The following is a 22,482-nucleotide window of genomic DNA, read 5'->3' on the forward strand; positions in this document are numbered from 1 at the left end:
CAGGAATTACAAGAAAAACAGACAAAAGCCACATTCCAATATGTAGTCTGTCATCAAGGTAGTTTCGCTTCACCCCTCTGTGTCTCAATCTTCCTGAATCTCCAAAGCAGGCATGTTTAAACAGCCTTGAATCCCCCAACCCCACAACATAATCCTAAATAAGAGGGAGCCAGGGACCTGGGGTAAGGTAGGAAGCCCTGAAAGCTACTCTAAACCCTCCAAAGTCCTGAAAAAAAAATTAGGCCAGACTGAACAATAATCAAATTGTGGGCAAAGATTAAAGAAGCATTCGAAATAATGATCCTTCTTCAGTCTCCCTCTACAAGACTCCCTGCCATTAGATGTGTCATGGTTGTGATACAGAGATAGTTTTTTAGGAAGACATATTTCTGTTCCTACCTCTACACTGTAAGCCATTGTGGGCAGAGAACTTATCTACCAACTCTGTTATATTGTACTCTCCCAAGTGCTTAGTACAGTGCTCTACACATAGTAAGTACTCAATAAATACGACTGCCTGATTATTAAAGTACCTTATGAATTTTAAGCAGTGGAAAATCTGCTCTCCAGCACGCTGCTGCAGCTGTTTCTTTGACACATTCTTCAGCTTCCGTTCCAATTCCTGGGCTGTTATGATTAGTCTCCAGTGAATTGGCTTCCAAAGTCCAGGAGTGGGTGGTTAGTGTGTCAACGAGTCATGAAGAGCCAATTTCAAGGGTTAATAAATCCCCACTAGCTCTGGATTCCACCAAAGTTCAATATCATAAATATCATCACGAGTCTAATAAAGCCAGGAATGTGACATTTCCACGGTCAGATTGGCCGTCTGATTGGATGGAGGAAGGAGAGGTGACTGAATGGGCAGCTCGTATATTATACCCAGATAAATGGACATCGAGCTTGTAGTCATTAATTTATTTCCTTGACCCCCTGTTTCCACCTCAAGCTTTCTGAATTCCCCTCATGAGCAATGAGCAGAAGGAAGCAGAGTGGTCAAGGGGAAAGAACTCAGGCTTGGGAGTCAGAGGACCTGGGTTCCAATTTCAGCACTGCCTTTTTTTATGGTATTTGTTTAAAGCTTACTGTGTGCCAGGCACTGTACTAAGTGCCAGGGTAGATACAAGCTAAACAAGTTGGACCCAATCCCTGTCCCACATAGGGCTCGCAATCTCAACAGCAATCACTCAATCAATCGATCATATTTATTGAGCGCTTACTGTGTGCAGAGCACTGTACTAAGCGCTTGGGAAGTCCAAATTGGCGACATATAGAGACAGTCCCTACCCAATAGCGGGCTCACAGTCTAGAAGAGGGAGACAGAGAACAAAACCAAACATATTAACAAAATAAAATATATAGACTAGATATGTAGAAGTAAAATAAATAAATAAATAGAGTAATAAATCTGTACAAACATATATACAGGTGCTGCAGGGAAGGGAAGGACGTAAGACGGGGGGATTAAGAGGGGGACGAAGGGGAATCAATCAATCAATCAATCGTATTTATTGAGCGCTTACTGTGTGCACAGCACTGTACTAAGCACTTGGGAAGTCCAAGTTGGCAACATATAGAGACATGTGGCAGAGCCGGGATTATAACCCAAGTACTTCAGACTCCTGGGCCCATGCTCTAACCACTAGCCCACGCTGCTTCTCTTATATTATCTAATGTCTCTGTGCCTCCATTTCCTCATCTAAAAAATGGGGATTCAATACTAGGCCTCCCTCCTGCTTAGACTATGTGCCCCATGTGGGACAGGGGCTGGGTCCAACTTGATTAGCTTGTATCTACCCTAGTGCTTATTACAGTGCTTGGCACATAGTAGGGACTTTATCTCTTTATTGGCAGGGAACGTGTTTCCTAATTTTCATTGTACTCTCCCATGTTCTTATACATAATAAGTTCTCAATAGGTACTATTGATTGATTGATTTAACAAATACAACTATCATTAGACACATTCAAAGAGCCTGTAAAGAAGCACTGCAGGGAGAATTGGGAGCAGTGACATTTATTTAAATGTCTACCTCACCCATCGGACTGTAAGCTTCTTGAAGCAGGGATCTTATCTACCAACCGTATTGTACTCTCTGAAGCGCTTAATACAGTACTCTGCATTGACTGACTGACAGGATGCTCCTATTCAGACTGAAGAGGACACCTCTTCACAGTTCTCAAGGGGTTGAGAAGAAGAACCAGTTGTCACTAGCAATAATAATAATAATAATAATAGTATTTGTAAAGTGCTTACTATGTGCCAAGCAGGGTTCTAAGCACTGGGGTAGATACAAGGTAATCAGGTTGTCCCACATGGGGCTCACAGTCTTACTCCCCATTTTACAGATGAGGTAACTGAGGCCCAGAGAAGTTAAGTGATTTGCCCAAGATCACACAGCAGACAAGTGGCGGATCTGGAATTAGAACCCATGTCCTCTGACTCCCAAATCCGTGCTCTTGCCACTAGTTCATGCCATGTGGTTCATTTCCAATCTGGATTTTCTTACTTTCTAAAACGTGGTCGGAGAGCTTTTTGGATGAAGGCTGTGGTCTTACCTGTAACTCTCCATGGAGCACACTTTGCTCCTCTAATGCCAACCTACTCACCGTATCTCAATCTCATCTATCTCACCACTGACCTCTCACCTATGTCTTGCCTCTGGCTTGGAACACCCTGTCTCCTCATATTCAGCAGACAAAGCTTTATTCAAGTTACATCTCCGTCAAGAGGCCTTCCCTGGCTAAGCCCTCATTTCCTCTTCTCCCACTCCCTCGTACGTCACCCTTGCACTTGGATTTGGTCCCTTTATTCATCCCTCTCTCACCCCCCAGGATTTATGTCCATAACCATAATGTAATTATATTAATGTCGGTCCCCACTTCCAGACTGTAAGCTCATTGTGGGCAGGGGACTTGTGTACCAGCTCTGCTATATTGTACTCTACCAAGAGCTTAGCATAGTGCTCTGCACATAGTAAGTAAGCTCAATAAATACAATTGATTGATTGCTTGACTGATTGGGCACCTCTCAGACCTCGGGACTCAGTGACTCATAAGGACACCCAGGGGATGTCTTTCAAATTGCCCTCCTCTGGATTTAGTAAAGGCAGCTCTAAGGGTCCAGGGCCAGCATTTTCTCCGCCAATAAAATATTATAAAAATCATCTATACTTCCACAGAAATGAATATCCTCCAACCAAGTGACAAATCCCCATGCCAAGTACTTGGGAAGATTGTGTTACAGAAAACAAGTGGAAACCACAGAAGTCTGCTGGAATATGGAATTCATTTGGGAGGTGAAGTGGAACAGTAAAGTGAAAATCCAAACCAAAAAAGGCTCCATATCTAGTCTTCTACTTTGTTTGGGTGAGAGTGGAAGGGACTGAGAGCCTCCAGATCACCCAGGCTTTCCAGTATAAGGCTTTCTCACTGACTTTTTTGGGGTGCATGTTTGGAAAGGAGAATGAGAAATGGGGTTCTTTTTCCCCTTGGCCCTTAAAATGCCTGGTTGGGACTGATGGAATTCCCCTCCATCCTGAGGTCTCCCGAGTCCAGAGTTTCTCTGAGGAGAAGCAGCATGGCCTAGTGGCTTGGGAGCCAGGAGACCTGGGTTCTAATTCCACCTCTGTCACTTGCCTGCCCTGTGACCTTAGGCAAATCACTTCACTTCTCATTGTGTTAATTCCCTCCTCTGTAAAATGGGGGAAAATACTGGGTCCCCCTCTCCATTAGAATGTGAGCCCCATGTGGGGCAGAGACTGTGTCAATTCTACCCTAAAGTTTGGCACGTAGTAAATGCTATATAATAATAATAATGATGGCATTTACTAAGTGCTTACTATGTGTACTGTTTTAAGCGCTGGGAAGGTAGCAAGGTGATCAGGTTGTCCCACGGGAGGCTCACAGTCTTAATCCCCATTTTACAGATGAAGTAACTGAGGCACAGAGAAGTTAAGTGACTTGCCCAAAGTCACACAGCTGACAAGTGGCAGAGGTGGCATTTGAACCCATGACCTCTGATTCCAAAGCCCAGGCTCTTTCCACTGAGCCTCGCTGCTTCCCAAATACTGCTTAATAAATACTAGTATGAAATTACATAATCGTATTGGTGCAGGACTCCTGATAGACTTCTAGTTGACTTATGTAATAGTGATGATATTTATTAGATGTAGAACCCTGTGCCCCTCTCAGGATCGCACTTGGTGATGAGTTTCTCGTACTCTACCAGTCTTGGCTATGAGAGGGAGAGTGAAGCAGAGGCATTCTATTCCTAGCTTGGGCAGTGGTTAGCAAGTGGAAGGCAATCAGTTACAGGTCAGAACTCACCTGCGCTGGGCAGCAACATCATGGGAGAGAGTCGAGGGCAGAAACTCAAGTTATTTCACAGAAGAAGGCAGTGGTAAACCACTTCTGTATTTTTACCAAGAGAACTCTATGGATATACTACCAGAATGATGGCCGATGGAGGAAGGGCGCTCTGGGAGAGATGTATCCATGGAGTCGCTGTGGGTTGGAGACAAGTCGATGGCACAAGGCAAGACAAGAACACTCTGTGTGATCTGCTCTTTATTCTGACTTTGAAGTGTCTACCTGTGGCCGATACAACTGGGCCCAAGAAGCAGACGTGGTAAAGGTCTGATGAAGTTGCTGCAGTAGGTTAGAGGTAATAATAATGATAGCATTTATTAAGCACTTACTATGTGCACTGTTCTAAGCACTGAGAACTGTTCGAAGTGCTTGCGATGTGGAGAGGGTTGGTAGGTGTCCTACCAGCTGGGCCAGCATTACTGCATCCCTCCCATCCGTCCCCTGACTAACCAGTAGTATACACACGGCTAAGAAGCACTGAGGCCTAATGGATAAAGCACAGGCCTGGGAGTGAGATGGACCTGGGTTCTAATCCCAGCTCTGCCACTTGTCTGCTGTGTGACCTTGGGCAAGGCACTTCACTTCTCTATGCCTCAGTTTCCTCATCTGTAAATTGAGGATTAAGACTGTGAGCCCCACGTGGGACAGGGATAGTGTCCAACCTGATGAGCTTGTATCTACCCCAGTGCTTTGTACAATGCCTGGCACATAGTGAATGCCTAACAAATTCCATTTTTAAAAGTTCTAACTGTTATTATTCATTCACTCATATTTATTGATCACACTGTGTGCAGAGCACTGTACTAAGCACTCGGGAGAGTACAATACAGCAATAAACAGACACATTCCCTGCTCATCTGGGCTAGTGCCAGGGATCATGGTGGTGAAAAGACCCAGATGTCCCAGTTCCACCCAGTTGAGTCTCCTCAGCCCCATGGTGAGGATAAACCAAAATGCCCCTTCAGCCACAGAGAGCAAGCAATAGTCAAAAAGGATTCCTTCTTGGGAGAGTTGAGAATTTTTTTTCTCCTCACCAAAGCTGATGGGCAGTGAGTCAAGTCTTCACTGCCAGGGTTTCACCATAAAGCTGTGGTCAGCAAAAGCACATTGACAAGTAATCCTCACTGCAGTTGGCTTGCAGAAAGGGCATGGGCTGAGGTCTGTTTGCATAACTCATTTTATTCAATATTAAATTGTCCAGAAATAACTCCAACACCTGCCAGTGTCCCCAGTGCCCCCCAAACCCTTTCCCCCAGGTTCCCTATCTCTCCCTGCTTTCTCCACCATTCGCAGGACCTTCCCCCTCTATCTAGTGGTCCCAGCCTTCATTCTCTCCCCAAACCCTTTTTGTGATAGTATTTATTAAGTGCTTACTATGTGTCAGGCATTGTATTAAGCACTGAGGTAGATACAAGGTCGTCTTGTCTTATGCTGTCGAGTTATCTTCGACCCATAGTGACACCATGGACAAATCTCTCCCAGAACGCCCCATCTCCATCTGCAATTGTTCTGGTGATGGATCCATACAGTTTTCTTGGTAAAAATACAGAAGTGGTTTACCATTGCCTCCTTCCACGCAGTAAACCAGCAGTCTCCGCCCTCAAATCTCTCCCAAGCCGCTGCTGTTCATCAAAGGTGAGTTTGTAGCAGATTGTCTTCCGCTCACTAGCCACTGCCCAAACTAGGAATGGAATGAGTATGCCTCTGCTTGACTCTCCCTCCTGTAGTCGAGACTGGTAGAGTACTGGAAACTCTCCAGATGTGAACCTGAAAGGGGGAGATACAAGGTTGTACACAGTCTTAATTATCATTTTATAGATGAGGCAACTGAAGCTCAGAGAAGTGAAGTGATTTGCTGAAGGTCACAGGGCAGACAAGTGGAGGAGCTAGGATTAGAATCCAGGTCATTCTGACTCCAAGGCCTATCCACTAGGCCATGCTGCTTCCCTAACCCCTGACTGCTTCTTTCTCCTTCTCCTCCCTCTTTCCCTGGTATTTCTAAACACTCGTCTCCCCCAAGGCCCCCTTTCCTTCCCAGCTATAGTCAAACTCAAACTGGTTTGTGGCTGGGTGTATTTTGGGAAGGAAAGTGAAAAAAGGGCCCTGGAGATCAAAAAAGTTGCTCCTTGTGAATGAATGGGAAAACTGATCAAAACTGAATGGATGGGATTCTGCAAACACTGTTGAATTAAGACCAAAAATCCAACCCTGCTAGTGGGGACAGTGGTTCTTGTCTCTCTCGCTCTGGATGGCTGTAGCATCTCATATATCAGATTTCTTAACCCACTCCTCCCAAGCTCACATTGAATTCTCCTTCAGCCTGTAGCGTCTAGGTAGGAAACCAAAAACCAGGCTGCTTGCCCTGCAATCCAGAATGTAAAGCACACTAGCATTCCACCCACCGATTCGATTCGTCAGAAGCCGACAGAGGTAGGCGCCTGTCGGTGAGTATCAGCTGTCCAGTGACCTCTCTCCAGGCTCCTTCACCATCCACATGCAAAACAAGTCAAGAGCACATACAAACATTACTAGCTAACACATTTCCCTGCTTCATATGTGTAGCTATCTTGGCAAGTCTGCAACCTCTCCCCCTTGTAAGAATTCAAAGTAAAAGATTTTTCCAAGGAGTAAAGCAGACATCTGCTAAAGTTTGAGGCAGAAACACACCCTAGACCCTCCCTTGTTTCTTCTCTGTAACAGAATGACTCGCTCCTTCCTCCTTTCTCACTGAGGTACGCTGTTTCTAATTCCCCTGTTGATGGGTGCAAACATTTCTAGGTGTGGATGTCAGGAAAAACTTTGGGTCTCCAAAGAACTCTTGTTGACTCAGGGATCTGGAGATCTCCTGATTAAAGAACACTCCAAAAAAGGCCTAAATTGGGCTTAAGTGTAAACTTCAGAGGATTCAGTGGATGAATATTTGAACACAGAATGGACCACAAGAAAGGGTGGGTTGGGACCCCGAAACCAGACCTGATGTCTTGCACAAACGCCCAGGCCCTGACCTGCCTGCTGCTGTTGTCAACCACCTACATTACCTGGAGAACTTGGCTTAAGGCAAACAGTCCATTCCTATAGAGCTCTTTTGTTCAGTCTTTCCTTGTCGTTATTTTTTTTTTTTTTTACTTTTATCGTATTTGTTAAGCTCTAACTATGTGTGACGCCTGTATTAAGTGCTGATGTAGATACATGCTAATCAGGTTGGACACAGCCCATGTCCCGCATGGGGCTCACAGTCTTCATCCTCATTTTACAGATGAGGTAACTGAGGCACAGAGTAGTTAACTGATTTGCCCAAGGTCACACAGCAGACAAGTGGCAGAGCCTGGATTAGAAACCAGGACCATGCTCCTGTGAATAATAATAATAATAATAATGGCATTTATTAAGTGCTTACTATGTGCAAAGCACTGTTCTAAGCACAGAGGAGGTTACAAGGTGATCAGGTTGTCCCACGGGGGGCTCACAGTCTGAATCCCCATTTTACAGATGGGGTAACTGAGGCACAGAGAAGTTAAGTGACTTGCCCAAAGTCACACAGCTGACAATTGGCAGAGCCGGGATATGAACCCATGACCTCTGACTCAAAAGCCGGTGCTCTTTCCACTGAGCCACGCTGCTTCTCTTTGGGGGTTGGGCATGGGGAGAGGGGAGAGAAAGGACATACTGAAGCAGGATGGTGCAGTGGGCAGAACGTGGAGTGGACGGAACATGGGCTTGGAAGTCAGAAGGTCTGTTGCTCACAACCTAGAAGTGTAAATATGATTGATGATGATGATGATGACCACTGGAAAGGGTGAAGGGAGCCAACACCACTTTGCAGGCTGGTAGATTTCTCCAACTTATCTGCAAGGCCAAGTTAGGCTGTAGATAGTCCCATGCATTAAATAATAATTATTATTATGGTACTTGCTAAATGGCTACTATGTGCTGGCCACTGAAATAAGCATCGGGGTAGATACAAGCTAATTAGGGTGGACACTAAGCGCTTAGTACAGTGCTCTGCACACAGTAAGCGCTCAATAAATACGACTGAAGATGATGACACAGTCCACGTTCCACATGGGGCTCACACTCTTGATCCCCATTTTACATATGAGGTAATTGAGACCCAGAGAAGTGAAGTGCCTTGCTCAAAGTCACACAGCAGATGTAAGGAGGAAGTGCGATTAGAATCCAGGGCCCTCTGACTCCCAGGCCCATGCTCTAATCAATCAATCAATCGATTGTATTTATTGAGCGCTTACTGTGTGCAGAGCACTGTACTAAGCGCTTGGGAAGTACAAGTTGGCAACATATAGAGACAGTCCCTACCCAACAGTGGGCTCACAGTCTAGAAGGGGGGAGACAGAGAACAAAACCAAACATACTAACAAAATAAAATAAATAGAATAGATATGTACAAGTAAATAAATAAATAAATAAATAGAGCAATAAATATGTACAAACATATATACATATATACAGGTGCTGTGGGGAAGGGAAGGAGGTAAGATGGGGGGGATGGAGAGGGGGACGAGGGGCTCTAGCCACTAAGCCATAAAGATGTCTACTACCCAGTTAAGTCTCAGAATGCCTCTTGCCCCATCACACAAGAGGAGAGTGGAGGTCACTCTCATGGCCAAGAGGGAGGCACTTCAGGTCTTTTGAACAGGGATTTCTTTACCCCAACCTGGGTTGCTCATGGCTATGGATGCCTTCACTCTTCCTCCTGAGTTCCCAGTCAGAGACCTGCATTTGCCATCTGGTTTGCTGTTTTGTTGGGGTTTTTTAATGATAAGGGGTGAGGGGTGGAAGAAGAGACAGCAAGAGATTGAGAAGGAGCAGCTAGAGAGAGATAGGAGGAGAACCAGAAGATGTCAGTAAAACAATCAGTTCAACCGTGGTATTGCGTGTTTATTGGACACAGAGCACAGAACAAACTGCCTGGGAGAATACAACAGAGTTGAATACTGTTTTCAGGAGAAAAGAGTGGTCCACAGTATTATGAAAGTGCTTAGAATAGCAGTGCCGTACAAATTCAAGATATAAAGTTTTAGATTTCTTTTTCTATTCCTAGATCTGCCTCAGTGAACTTCAGCTTCTCCAGCTATAAAAAGGGAACTTGGTTAATTCCCTTCATCGGGGGTTGTGGTAGAGTCTGATGAATGCTAAGAAATGATCCATACCTTGAGTTCGAACTCTAGGCATGTGCAGTCCCTGCTTGGAAACTTGCTCACCTAAAGGATATCTGAGTCCCCGTCACTCCAGCTTCTCCCCCTACGGAACTTGTGGTCTGGAAGAGAGGGGAGGCAGACGTGGGAGTGGCAGCTTCATCACCTTTGTCCCAAGCCACCTGTCACGCCTATGGTTTGTGGAAAGCGGTCTCTTTGACAACCCTGACCCCATGAAAGCAGAGTGACCTTCCTCTTAGGGCTCTCGTGACATGTCTGAAGAACTCCGGTAGCCCAGAAGCTGAGCAGAAGCTAAGCTCTTATCAAGTGGCTTTGAAGTGGTTTGGCTCCTGGAGCAAAAACGCATCAGAAGTTCATGATTTGTTTCTCTCCACCATCCAGAGTCAAGAGGCTTCCCCTCCCACCCTCTAATCCTCACCCTTGGGAGTTAGCCAGTCAGTCATCGGATGTCACTTCCCAAGGGACACAGCCACTGACAAAATGCAATCTATTCATGAGGACCATAACTGCCTCAGCTTCTCCTCTGGCTCTAGAAACCTTTCTCTCCACCCCCAAACTCCCTTCCCGTCAGCCCCGTTCTCCAGCAAAAGTTGTCCCGGCAGTCACCTGGCTCAGAGCTGGCTGTTCCAGATAGTCTTGGGGATAAACCCCTCACATTTCAAACCCTTGGGTCTTCCTCCGCCCAACTTCAGCAAGAGAACATATCATTATTCCCCAGTGTTTAATGATCAAGGTTCCCTAGACCTCATCCTAGTCTGTTGTAGCAAAGGATAATTCTCCAGTTCAGTCCCACTGAGCCCCATTGAGCTTTTCTGTGGCCATAGGCACAGAGATCCTTGGTCTCCACTGGGTAGCCCAGCTGGGGCAACAAAAAGTGAGACCTTCCATCAGCCTCAGCAGGAGAAAACAGACAGGTTCATGTCAAGATGGCAGGAGGCAGAAGTGAGAGTTTTCTGTGTTTTTTAAATGGTTTGTAAAGTGCTTACTATGTGCCAGGCACCACACTAAACACTGGGGTAATAAGATTGGACACAGTCCGTGCCCCACATGGAGCTCAGTCTTCACTCCCATTTTACAGATGAGGGAACTGAGGCCCACAGAAGTTAACTGATTTGCCCGTGGTCACACAGCAGACAAGTGGCAGAGCCAGAATTAGAACCTAGGTCCTCTGGCTCTCAGGTCCAGGCTCTTTCCATTAGGCCACACTGCTTCTTATATTGCTAGGGTTAGGAACCTCACCTAGTCTACTAAGCATAGAAGCAGCGTGGCTTGGTGGAAAGAGCCCGGGCTTGGGAGTCAGAGGTTGTGGGTTCTAATCTCGGCTCTGCCGCTTGTCGGCTGTGTGACTTTGGGCAAGTCACTTAACTTCTCTGTGCCTCAGTTCCCTCATCTGTAAAATGGGGATCAAGACTGTGATCCCCAAGTGGGACAACCTAATAACCTTGTATCTCTCCCAGTGCTTAGAACAGTGCTTGGCACATAGTAAGCACTTAACAAATACCAACATTATTATTATTATTATTGTTATTATTATAGATGCTTTTAAACTAAAATGTGAGAAAGATAGGGAGCTGAAGGGACGTCTAGGAAATACAGTCCTGCCCCTGATTCATATCTCTGATTGCTGGGACAGCCACTCTTGGCTTTCTGGATCCAACTTGCCCTCACAATGAGTACCTGATCTCTACCCCACTCGGAAAGAATCACTTCAAAGCATGTCAGCAAAAAAACCCGGGATTTCTGTTCCTTGGATGAAAGGATGATCATCCATCCCTCTTTCCTATTCCTCTCTACACCAAAAAAGAGGAGATTATTTTTCTTTCATGGTGTTTGTTAAGCACTTACTATATTCCAAGAACAGTGCTAAGCACTGGGGTAGATAAAAAATAATCAGGTTGGACACAGTCGCTGTACCACATTGGGCTCAGGGTCTTAATCCCCATTTTACAGATGAGGTAACTGAGGCACGGAGCAGTGAAGTGACTTACCCAAGATCACACAGCAGACAAGTGGCGGAGCTGGGATTAGAACCTATGTCCTTCTGACTCTGAGGTCCATGCTCTATCCATTAGGCCGTAGTGCTTCTCATCATTATCATCATCATCAATCGTATTTATTGAGCGCTTACTGTGTGCAGAGCACTGTACTAAGCGCTTGGGAAGTACAAGTTGGCAACATATAGAGACAGTCCCTACCCAATAGTGGGCTGTGCCAGGCCGTGTGCACAGTCCATGTCCCACAGAGGGCTCACAATGTTATTCCCATTTTACAGATGAGGTAACTGAGGCACCAAGAAGATAAATGATTTGCCCGAGGTCACACAGCAGACAAGTGGCAGAGCTGGGATTAGAACACAGGTGAGGAAAAGAGCTTCTTGCGTAACACCTCTCCTGCTTCCCGCTCCCTCTCCCTCACAACCACCTTTCTTCCACTCCTACCCCATTGTGTTACTGGGGGGAAAATGAAGGCAACTGGATGTCTTCCTCCTTGGGGTTCTGGACCTGCCCTGCCTTCAGGTGGTAAAATGCAGTTCAAATACGCATGAGGAATAGCTGAAGAATTTACTGGGGGAGGGACTCGCGGGGAAACGTTAAAGCAAGGAAGTGAATCTCAATGCTGCCAGTAATTTCTGCAGCAGCCACTAATCCTGCTCTTATCTCCTGTGCCCAGATCAGCTTCCAGCTTAAAACGACCCAGAGAATGGATCTGCTCAGCAGATTCCACCTCTCCTTCTGTCTCCAACCTCATTCGGATCAGATTCTGTCGCCAGCCTCCGCAACACTGGGCCTGGTCTGAACCAGGGGAACCAACGGAGCCCTTTTTGAGCTTTCGGGCCACCTGCTCCTGGTTTGGGCCACTGTTTCTGAGAATGCCCCGTGGTCGGGGGTGGTGGGTGAGAGAGAAGAGGGAGGAGAGGTCAAAGGAACCGATAGATTTCCAGTCTCCTGGTTTTCTCGTGGAAGATCAGCCAACTCCTCACCCTGGGCTTCAAGGCTCTCCATCACTTCGCCCCCTCCAACCTCACTTCCCTTCTCTCCTTCTACAGCCCAGCCCGCACCCTCCGCTCCTCTGCTGCTAACCTCCTCACTGTACCTCATTCTCGCCTGTCCTGCCGTCGACCCCCGGCCCACTTCCTTCCTCTGGCTTGGAATGCCCTCCCTCCACGCATCCTCCAAACTAGCTCTCTTCCTCCCTTCAAAGCCCTACTGAGAGCTCACCTCCTCCAGGAGGCCTTTCCAGAATTAGCCCCCTTTTTCCTCTCCTTCTCCCCATCCCCCCGCCCTATCTCCTTCCCCTCCCCACAGCACTTGTATATATCTGTACAGATTTATTACTCTATTTTACTTGTATGTATTTACTATTCTATTTATTTTGTTAATGATGTGCATATAGCTATAATTCTATTTATTCTGACGATTTTGACACCTGTCTACATGTTTTGTCTTGTTATCTGTCTCCCCCTTCTAGACTGTGAGCCCGTTGTTGGATAGGGACCATCTCTATATGTTGCCTACTTGTACTTCCCAAGCACTTAGTACAGTGCTCTGCACACAGTAAGCAGTCAATAAATACGAATGAATGAATGAATCCCCAAAGGAGCAAGTGGCCTCACCATTGGCTAGGTGTCCTGTGGAAGCACTCCATTCCTCCAGCAGCCCCCAGTCTGTCAGCCTCAGGAAGGAACCAAGGAAAAGGTACAATTTATTCTGACCTCCACTGGGCCCTGTCCAGCCGCTTCCCAAATGCATACAGTGGATTTACGGGAGCGACACCGACCAGGGCGTGATTTTACGACACAGCAGCTATTACCCATGTCAGGCCACAGAGGCCGATTGACATATTTATGTTGCCAGCTGTCTCCTGGGCCCCTTGTCGAGGCCATCTTTAGTCCAGAGAAGAGCGGCCACGATGAGTCAAGATGCCACCACTTTCCCCTCCCTCTCCCACCGTGGCCCCGTGCCCCCTCCCTGCCAGAGCTCCAGGGCAGCTTTCAGGTGAGTTCATCCTCTAGATCAGGAAGATGACCACGAAGGTCAGAGCTGCAGGCTGTGAGCTCTTGGCTGACCTGTTCTTGCCCCACCTCCCGAGGGATCCTGTTCAAATTGCTCAGAATCTTTCTGCCTTGGGCCCCTCCTCCTCCTCCCCAGGGTGTCAGGAGCAGGGAGGTGCCAACCAAAAGTGTTTAGTGACCCTTATAGCCAGAGAGAGCCAGAGAAATCTCAACACTCCCTGTGCAAGCAGGGCCATTGCAGATTTAAATCTGCCCTCCTCGGCTTGTCTTCCCACTCACCTACTGAGTGAAACCTCCGGTGTCCCCTGCCACTAATTTTCTATGGTATTTGTTATGTGCTTACTATGTCTCAGGCACTAAGTGCTGGGGTAGAGCCAAGATAATCAGGTTGGACTCTGCCCCTGTCCCACATGAGGCTCACAGTCTTAATCCCCGTTTTACCTATGAGTCCTCTGAGACCCAGAAAATTGAAGTAATAATAATAATAATAATGTTGGCATTTGTTAAGCGCTTACTATGTGCAAAGCACTGTTCTAAGCGCTGGGGGGGTACAAAGTGATCAGGTTGTCCCACGTGGGGCTCACAGTCTTAATCTCCATTTTACAGATGAGGTAACTGAGGCTCAGAAAAGTTAAGTGACTTGCCCAAGGTCACACAGCAGACATGTGGCAGAGCCAGGATTCGAACCCATGACCTCTGACTCCAAAGCCCGTGATCTTTCCACTGAGCCACGCTGCTTCTCCAAGTGATTTGCCCAAAGTCACACAGCTGACAAGTGATAGAGCTGGGATTAGAACTCAGGCCCTCTTGGCACCCAGGCTCATGCTCTTTACACTAAGCCATGCTGCTTCCCATTGCACTACCCAGGTTAGTCATTTAGTCAATCGTATTTATTGAGCACTACGTGCAGAGCACTGCACTAAGCGCTTGGGAGAGTACAATATAACAAATAACAGATGCATTCCCTGCCCACAATGAGCTTACAGTCTAGAAGAGGAGACAGACATTAATATAAATAAATTACAGATATGTACATAAGTGCTACGGGGATGGGGGGGGGGCACGAATAAATGCTAAGGATGATGCAGAAGGGAGTGGGAGAAGAGGAAAGGAGAGCTTAGTCAGGGAAGGCCTCTTGGAGGAGAAGTACCTTCTATAAGGCTTTGAAGAAGGGGAGAATAATTGTCAGATATGGGGAGGGAGGGTGTATGGCTTTGAAGAGGGGGAGAGTAATTGTCTGTCAGATATGGGGAAGGAGGGTGTACCAGGCCAGAGGCAGGACATGGGTGAGAGGTTGGCAGCGAGATAGACTCCCATCTCCCACGCTTGCAGGGCTAAGGAGCAATCAAGCTGCTGTGGTGTGAGGCCCCTACAAATTTTAAAACATGGGGGAGCTTTGGTTGTGAATGGATGCTCAATGACCTGCATCCTGGGCTCTGAACTTAACATTGTTTTGGAATTTATGTAATTTCTTCTTTCCTTTTGTGCCTGTCATCAAATCCTTCCCTACTTAATTCTTAGATTTTGAGCCCTTAGGGGACCAAGGACCTTGTCCAATTCCCACCAATTTTTTCCCGGTGCTTAATCCAGTGCACACAGTAGGCAGCGTGGCTCAGTGGAAAGAGCACAGGCTTTGGAATCAGAGGTCATGGGTTCAAATCCTGGCTCCGCCAATTGTCAGCTGTGGGACTTAGGGCAAGTCACTTAACTTCTCTGTGCCTCAGTTACCTCACCTGTAAAATGGGGATTAAGACTGTGAGCCCCCCGTGGGACAACCTGATCACCTTGTAACTTCCCCAGTGCTTAGAACAGTGCTTTGCACATAGTAAGCGCTTAATAAATGCTATTATTATTATTATTAATAAATACTCCAACTGCTATTGTTCCATCAATGATCCAATCAGTGTTATTTATTGAATGCTTACTGCACGCAGAGCACTTAGTCCAGTAAGCATGCAGAGCACTGGACTAGGTGCTTGGGAGAGAACAATACAATAGAGTTGGTAACTGAAAATCTGGTATGATTTTATAGATGAGGAAACTGAGGCCCCGAGAAATCAGATTTGCCCTCTTTCCTGCTTCCCGGATCTCCTCAGCTGAAGTCTGGGATTTAGGATCTTCAGGGAGGATGATTTTTATGCTTGGTCAAAGTCTTCGTAGCTGACACTTGGCCCAAGCCACCACCCAGTCAATTATCAAATCATCCATCAATCACTGTATTCATCGAGCATTTACTGTGTGCAGTCACCCTCTAAGGCAGGCTCAAACTTTTCCCTCCTCTTGCATTCTTTCCAGGGGGCCCCCTGAGCCAGCTGTTGCCATCCAGGAGCAAAAGACTAAGAGAACTAGTTGAAAAAGCCGGATGGTAAGCTCCCAAAGAGTTAGCTCTCCCCAGGAGACCAGGAAAATCATCTTAACCCTTTCAATGTCCCTCCTCCCCCTGCTTTTTTATTTAAAAATAAAAAACAATATTTGTTAAGCATTTTGTATCAGTCAAGAACGGTTCTAAGCCTTGGATAATCAGCTAGAACACAGTCCCTATCCCACATTGTGCTCACAATCTAAGTCAGAGGGAGTAGGATTTCATTTATTTATTTTACTTGTACATATTTATTCTATTGATTTTATTCTGTTAATATGTTTGGTTTTGTTCTCTGTCTCCCCCTTCTAGACTGTGAGCCCGCTGTTGGGTAGGGACCGTCTCTGTATGTTGCCAACTTGTAATAATAATAATAATAATGGCATTTGTTAAGCGCTTACTATGTGCAGAGCACTGCTCTAAGCGCTGGGGGTGGGTACAAGGTGATCAAGTTGTCCCACGTGAGGCTCACAGTCTTAATCCCCAATTTACAGATGAGGTAACTGAGGCTCAGAGAAGTTAAGTGACTTGCCCAAGGTCACACAGCAGACACGTGGCGGAGCCGGGATGTGAACCCATGACCTCTGACTCCAAAGCCCGGTCTCTTTTCCACTGAGCCACATTGCTTCTCTAAGCACTTGTACTTCCCAAGCGCTTAGTACAGTGCTCTGCACACAGTAAGTGCTCAATAAATGATTGAATGAATGAATGAATCCCCATTTTGCAGTTCAGGTACCTGAGGCACAGAGAAGTGAGGTTACCTGCCCAAGGTTACCCAGCAGACAAGCGGTGGAGCTGGGATTAGAGCCCAGGTCATTCATTCATATTTACTGAATGCTTACTGCATGCAAAGCACTGTACTAGGCGCTTGGAAGAGTACAATAAACAGACATATTCCCTGCCCACCACAAGGTCTTCTGATTCCCAGGCCCATCATCTTTCCACAAGGCTTTCAGTCGGGGCAGTCCCGTCCACGCTGCCTCTGGGAAATCATCAGCATAGAGGCAGAGGTGGAGGGAGGGCAGGGAGGGCTCGCTCCTGGCTCCGAACTGGAGTCTTAAGGGAGCTACTGGAGCCAGGATGCCACTGGGACTTGGACCTAGTTCTCTTTTGATAAAAGGTAAGAAATAACCCCCCAAAAGATGCATACTTCTAAGACTTCTAGAGAGGATGGTACCCAAACCACCAACCTGCCTTATCAGAAGAGGCTGCAATCACATTTTGCCAGGACAGGAGTCACTTAAGGAGAAGCTTCAGGCCCCTCCTACCAGTAAGTATGGCAGAAACACGTGGGGTTGCCATTTCCTCTCTCTCCCCCTGCTTACATGGGCTTCCTAAGGGTTCCATCACACCCTTCTTTTAGACTGTGAGCCCACTGTTGGGTAGGGACTGTCTCTACATGTTGCCACCTTGTACTTCCCAAGCGCTTAGTACAGTGCTCTGCACACAGTAAGCGCTCAATAAATACGATTGATGATGATGATCCTTCTCCTCATCCCCCGATATCACCTGGGCCCTCTCGGGAAGCCGGCCCTCAAAGGAGTGCTGGGATTAGACATCCAGTGTGGCTCCGTGGAAAGAGCCCGGGCTTTGGAGTCAGAGGTCGTGGGTTCAAATCCCGGCTCTGCCACTTGTCAGCTGTGTGGCTTTAGGCAAGTCACTTCACTTCTCTGGGCCTCAGTTCCCTCATCTGTAAAATGGGGAATAAGTCTGTGAGCCCCCCAAGGGACAACCTCATCACTTTGTAACCTCCTCAGCGCTTAGAACAGTGCTTTGCATATAGTAAGTGCTTAATAAATGCCATTATTATTATTATTATTATTATTATTATTATTATTATTATCCAGAGGAGGACTCTCAGGACAGAGAGAGAGGAGGAAAGCTTCATGGAAGGTGTCTACTTCTCGGGCTGGAGATACTTCTTTCTCACGACACGGCAAGATTTCCGAAAAGGATAGTGACCTGGGGCAGCATGGCTTAGCGAAAAGAGCACAGGCATGGGAGTCAGTGTACCCATTTTCTAATCCCAGCTCGTGTGCCATGCCCCTGCTGGGCAACTCATTTAACAGTTCTGTGCCTCAGTGTCCTCATCAGTAAAATGGGGATTCAATGCCTGTTCTCCTTCCTACTAAATCTAAACCTCATGTGAGAGGGGGACTGTGTCTCACAGTCTACTTTGTATGTACCCCAGTGCTTAGTACATGGATTGGCACATAGTAAGCACTTCAGAAATGTAACAATAATAATAATAATAATGTGGTTGTCTCTCTTTGGAGAGGAGTCAACCTAAATAAATAAATAAAATAAATAATGGCATTTATTAAGTGCTTACTATGTGCAAAGCACTGTTCTAAGCGCTGGGGAGGTTACAAGGTGATCAGGTTCTCCCACGGGGGGCTCACAGTCTTCATCCCCATTTTACAGATGAGGTAATTGAAGCACAGAGATGTTAAGTGACTTGCCCAAAGTTACACAGCTGACAATTGGCAGAGCCAGGATTTGAACCCATGACCTCTGATTCCAAAGCCCGGGCTCTTTCCACTGAGCCATGCTGATTCTCACAACTCCTTATTATTATTATTATCAGTTCCTAAAAGCTGCCCAGAAGTCCCCTTAAGAGGCAGCATCCTCCCAAATACTGCAGGTGAGATTTTCAATTCCAGAACTATCTCCAGAGGAAGGTAATAGGTGAAGGAAGGAGGCTGCTGGGCAGATCCCTAACCAACAGAGCTGCTGTGAATCACCTCCCGTAAGGTCACAGTCCTTCCTTGCATTGTGTTTGTACGGAATATGATCGATACGGCTACATCACTTGCCCAAGAGACATAATTTCCTGGGCTCCTCACCCCAGAACAAGCAGGTTTTGATGGAGTCAGGGGTCGGTTTGTGTATCTGCAGGATGATAAAGAGAAGCAATAAAAGTCTCTTTGTTATTTATTAGGACCCAACTGGAAAATGTTTGATAAGAAAGAGGCAAACTCGGCGTAGAGGTCTGGAGTGGCAGGCTCTTCATCAAAGACTATCTGAGGGGCTGGAGACTCTGGACCCTTGGTTTATTTCACAGAACGAAGGAGCAAACCGCTGCCAGCTGGACCCCCGTCCCCCCATGCCCAGAGTGCTTCCCTAATAATAATAACAATAATAACTGTGGTATTTGTTAAACGCTTCCTATGTGCCAGGCACTTTACTAGGCACTGGGGTGGATACAAGCAATTCGGGTTGGACGCAATCCCTGTCTCATGTGGGGCTCGCAGTCTCAATCTCCATTTTACTAATGAGGTAACTGAGGCACAGAGAAGTTAGGTGACTTGCCCAAAGTCACACAGCAGACAAGTGGCAGAGTCAGAATTAGAACCCATAACCTTATGATGCCCAGGCCTGTGCTCTATCCACTACACCATGCTGCTTCCCTGCCATGAAGGGTCTGGTCCCCAGAGGACAGAGGAGCCAAATGGATCAGTCAGTCAATCATATTTATTGAGCTCTTTGTGTGTGCAGAACACTGTACTAAGTGCTTGGGAGGGTACAATAGAACAGTATAACAGACATATAGTAATTGTGGTATTTGTTAATCGCTTACTATGTGCCAGGCACTGTACTAAGTGCTGGGGTGGATTCAAGCAAATAAGGTTGTACACGGTCCCTGCCCCAGGTGGGGCTCACAGTCTCCATCCCCATTATACAGGTGAGGTAACTGAGTCATAGAGAAGTGAAATGACTTTCCCTAAGTCACTTAGCCAGACAACTGGCAGAGCCGGGATTAGAACCCATGACCTTCTGAGTCCCAGGCCCACAAGGTGCTACCAGTCTAGAGCGTCTGTAGCAGCCAGATAGAGCTTGTCCTAGTGAAGCTGAGAGTGGGAAGGACACCTGAATCCTGGGCCCAGACCAGAAAATGGGGGAGACCCTGTAAAAGGACACTGACCTGAAATCCCAGCAACTCTACTCATCGGCTGTGTATATTTTTTTCCAAAAATGATATTCCTTAAGCGCTTACTATGTACCAGGCACCCTTCTAAGCACTGCAGTAGACACAAGATAATCAGGTTGCATACAGTCCACATCCCACATAGGGCTCACATTCTTAGTATGTAAATGAAGAGTTTAATTAAAGGGAAGAAAATTCAACTCTAAGAAAATCTCACAGTTCCTCACAAGGTCCCACTGAGGGCTCACAGTCTAATTAGGAGGGAGCACAGGTATTGAATCACCATTTTATAGATGAGCTAGCAGAGGCACAGAGAAGTTAAGGGATCTGTCTAAGGTCACACAGCAGACAAATTGCAGAGGCAGGACTAGAACTCAGGACCTCTGAGTCCCAGACCTGTGCTCTTTCCACTTTGCAAACCCTGAAGGGAGGGTGGGAGAATTCTGAGAGAGAACTGTAAGACTATAAGCTCGCTGTGGGCAGGGAATGTGTCTACCAACTCTGTTATATTGTATTCTCCCAAGCGCTTAGTACAGTGCTCTGCAAACAGTAAGAACTCAATAAATACTATTGATTGAAGTGGGTAATCTGAGGGAGGCACTCCCTATCTCACTCCTGGCATTCAGCAGGCAGCATTGGGTGCCAAACTGAGCCACACACCTCAAAAGGTAGTGAATACACAGCTAACTCAAGCCTGGGCCTGCTACCTTCCTTAATCATGTTTTTATTATTATCACTTATTGCTCCTTTTGATTGAGGGCATCAGAGAACTCTAATGAGGAGATGAAAGCCAGGGGCTTTCCTTCTCCTTTAGCCCTCTCCATCGAGGATCATGAGTGAATAATAATAAGGATTATTACTTGTCCTGCTCTGATGTGTTCGGAGCAAATTAAGAAATAAAAACACAGTATTGTCGACCGTAATAGCCAGTCAGTCTTTCTCCCTTGAGGAAACATTCCCTGACTGCGAGCTGGGGGAGAATGGGGGAGGTGAAGGAGAAGTAGAAACTGCAAGGTCAGCCTGCTCACGGCTCAGCCTGTTTCCGTGCATCAGTCTTGACTGAAGGGGAGGGCCTGAACTCCCGCAGGAAGATGAACTGTTTGGAAATCTTTGGATGACTCCAGCTCTCACGTAGGCAAATGTTTGTTGTGTGCACAGACACTCTGGCATGTCTTCCCACCTGGCAGCTCCTGGAATGTTAGAGGTCCGGGACCTCGAGATAGATCCCATCATCATCATCAATCGTATTTATTGAGCACTTACTATGTGCAGAGCACTGTACTAAGCGCTTGGGAAGTACAAATTGGCAACATATAGAAACAGTCCCTACCCAACAGTGGGCTCACAGTCTAAGAGGGGGAGACAGAGAACAAAACCAAACATACTAACAAAATAAAATAAATAGAATAGATATGTACAAGTAAAATAAATAGAGTAAAAAATATGTACAAACATATATACATATATACAGGTGCTGTGGGGAAGGGAAGGAGGTAAGATGGGGGGATGGAGAGGGGGACGAGGGGGAGAGGAAGGAAGGGGCTCAGTCTGGGAAGGCCTCCTGGAGGAGGTGAGCTCTCAGCAGGGAAAGGGGAGAGAGGCAGTGGCCTCTCTGGAGCATCATAAACTCAGACCATGCTGACCAAGCATCTCAGGTCAGCAGGGCAGGTTCATCTCGGACACCTCACAACTCCTCTGTTCCTCAGTTTCCCCATCTGGAAAATAGAGATTCGAGACCTGTTCTTTCCCTTACTTTGGGACTACTGTGAACCCCGTGTGGGGCAGGGAATGTGTCCAGCCTGATTATCTTGTATGTTACCCAGTGCTTAGTACAGTACTTGGCACATAGAAAATACTTCACAAAAACCATAATTATTATTAGGTCGAATAGAAAGGGTCATGCCCTTTAGGCCAGAAATTGGCCAAAAATGGGTCCTGAGCTGACACTTGAAGAAAAAGTCCAGGGGAAGGGTGGGTGCCAGGCGCCAAAGAATGCATCAAGATGCAGCTGCTGCTTTGGTTCGGAGTCACTGGCTGGAAGAGAGGTCTGGGGGTGTCACCCGGGACAACTGTGTGGTCTTCAGAGCAGACACCTAGAGGCCGGAGGGCCAGCCGGCCAGGATGGCTCAGAAGGTCACCTTCCATCACATGCCCCAGAAATCCCAAAACAGGTGTCTCACACACACACAAACACACACACAGATTACCATATATTATGGGTAAGAGAGAGGAGACCAACATACAGGGATAGAAATCACTGAGCCCTGTTGCTCTACAAATGCAATCATCTTCAAATCACCTTGAGCTGAATTTTCCAAATACTTCAGGCCTCCAAAGCCCAATCCAATTGAAGTATCCAGATAATTCAGGCTCAGGTGTATTTTTGAAACTTGATTTATTCAACTCATTTCCATCACAGTGGTAGCAAACAAATATTAACCAATCACAGTGATTTGGTAGAGTATGGAGACCCCAATGTGAGAAGCAAAGGCTCGACACAGCCCTAAAAGCCAGGCACTACTCAGTGCAATTACCTAAATAATTCAGACCCAAAATACACTTTGCAATCAATTAGATCCTTCAGTCGAAAGGGCTCCCCCCAAATTTTGACTGAAATATCTGATTAAGGCCAAGGTCATTTG

The 22,482-nt window shown here is 46.6% G+C and overlaps 1 non-coding gene across 1 annotated transcript; it reads right to left on the reverse strand.

Moving 5' to 3' along the window:
- Positions 1-6,006: 6,006 nt before the first annotated feature.
- Positions 6,007-6,144, reverse strand: LOC119942942. Its single transcript, XR_005455435.1, has one exon. It is a non-coding gene; the product is annotated as a small nucleolar RNA SNORA7 (small nucleolar RNA).
- Positions 6,145-22,482: the final 16,338 nt, after the last annotated feature.

The sequence above is a fragment of the Tachyglossus aculeatus genome, chromosome 21, assembly GCF_015852505.1.
Source record: "Tachyglossus aculeatus isolate mTacAcu1 chromosome 21, mTacAcu1.pri, whole genome shotgun sequence".
NCBI lineage: Eukaryota > Metazoa > Chordata > Mammalia > Monotremata > Tachyglossidae > Tachyglossus > Tachyglossus aculeatus.